A 2,500-nucleotide genomic window follows, 5' to 3' on the forward strand; every position below is an offset into this window, starting at 1 on the left:
TCACACACTATACACTATGCTCACACACTGCACTCACACACTACACACTACGCTCACACACTGCACTCACACACTATACTCTACGCTCACACACTACACATTACGCTCACACACTGCACTCACACACTATACTCTACGCTCACACACTACACACTACGCTCACACACTGCACTCACACACTATAGACTACGCTCACACACTACACACTACGCTCACACACTGCACTCACACACTATACTCTACGCTCACACACTACGCTCACACACTGCACTCACACACTATACACTACGCTCACACACTACACACTACGCTCACACACTGCACTCACACACTATACGCTCACACACTACACACTATGCTCACACACTGCACTCACACACTATACACTACGCTCACACACTACACACTACACACTACGCTCACACACTGCACTCACACACTATACGCTCACACACTATACACTACGCTCACAAACTGCACCCACACACTATACACTACGCTCATACACTGCAAACTACGCTCACACACTATACACTATGCTCACACACTGCACTCACACACTACGCTCACACACTACACAGTGCACTCACACACTGCGCTCATACACTACACACTACACTCACACACTACGCTCACACACTACACACTACACTCACACACTACACACTAAGCTCACACACTACACACTGCACTCACACACTACACACTGCGCCTACACACTGCGCTCACACACTACACACTGCACTCACACACTGCGCTCACACACTACACACTGCACTCACACACTATGCTCACACACTACACACTACACTCACACACTACACACTACACTCACACACTACACACTACACTCACACACTACGCTCACACACTACACACTACACTCACACACTACACATTGCACTCACACACTACACACTACCCTCACACACCACACACTGCACTCACACACTACGCTCACACACTGCACTCACACACTGCACTCACACACTACACACTGCGCCTACACACTGCACTCACACACTACACACTGCGCTCACACACTACACACTGCACTCACACACTACACACTGCACTCACACACTACGCTCACACACTACACACTACGCTCACACACTACGCTCACACAGTACACACTACACTCACACACTACACACTGCGCCTACACACTACACACTGCACTCACACACTGCGCTCACACACTGCGCTCACACACTGCGCTCACACACTACACACTGCGCTCACACACTACGCTAACACACTACACACTGCACTCACACACTACACACTACGCTCACACACTACACTCACAAACTACACACTGCACTCACACTACACACTGCACTCACACACTACACACTACGCTCACACACTACTCACTGAACTCACACACTACACACTGCACTCACACACTACACACTACGCTCACACACTACTCACTGAACTCACACACTACACACTGCACTCACACACTACACTCACACACTGCACTCACACACTACACACACTGCCACTACTAGTGGCAATAAGAATTCACTTCACTGATGTACAGCGCAGCTCCACTCATTAACACATTAGACATTTATAATTGTGGATAATCTGCTGTGGAGTAAAGAAATAGAAAAGAAGACAGATTCTCTGGCTCTCCATCTTGTCTCCAGTCTCAGGCGTTTAAACCCTGTAGCTCGTCCGACAGGAAGACGCTGTCAAAACACAGCCGAGGCTCGATTTGTTCAAACACAAACTACACAACCACAGAAACCCCAGGTTTGCATTTCAGAGCTCAAGTTCTCTCTGAAGTCCAGAACACTTCCAAATCAAATCATTTAACAGGAACAGCTACGGAAAGCCGGACAGACGAATGGAGCACACACACACACACACACACACACACCACCTGGCAAAGAAAAAAAAAAACAGATCTACATCAAGAAAAGGAAACTGAAAATGGGTTAAGAACCGTCCAGGACATGATTAAACCTTGGAAAGACCTTTCAGCAGAACCTCAACATCCTGAATGGAGTCATGAAGATCAGAGATCACTTAAACACTCAGGCAAGTCGCATGGCTATAAAATTAAACACTTTGGAGCGATGGAAAAAGGTCATGTGACGCTCACACTGGAGACTTCTTACACACACCACTCACACTGGAGACTCCTTACACACACCGTCACACTGGAGACTCCTTACACACACCGTCACACTGGAGACTCCTTACACACACCGTCACACTGGAGACTCCTTACACACACCACTTACACTGGAGACTCCTTACACACACCGTCACACTGGAGACTCCTTACACACCGTCACACTGGAGACTCCTTACACACACCACTTACACTGGAGACTCCTTACACACACCGTCACACTGGAGACTCCTTACACACCGTCACACTGGAGACTCCTTACACACACCACTCACACTGGAGACTCCTTACACACCATCACACTGGAGACTCCTTACACACACCACTCACACTGGAGACTCCTTACAC

The sequence above is a fragment of the Clarias gariepinus genome, chromosome 23 (genome assembly GCF_024256425.1).
Source record: "Clarias gariepinus isolate MV-2021 ecotype Netherlands chromosome 23, CGAR_prim_01v2, whole genome shotgun sequence".
Lineage (NCBI taxonomy): Eukaryota > Metazoa > Chordata > Actinopteri > Siluriformes > Clariidae > Clarias > Clarias gariepinus.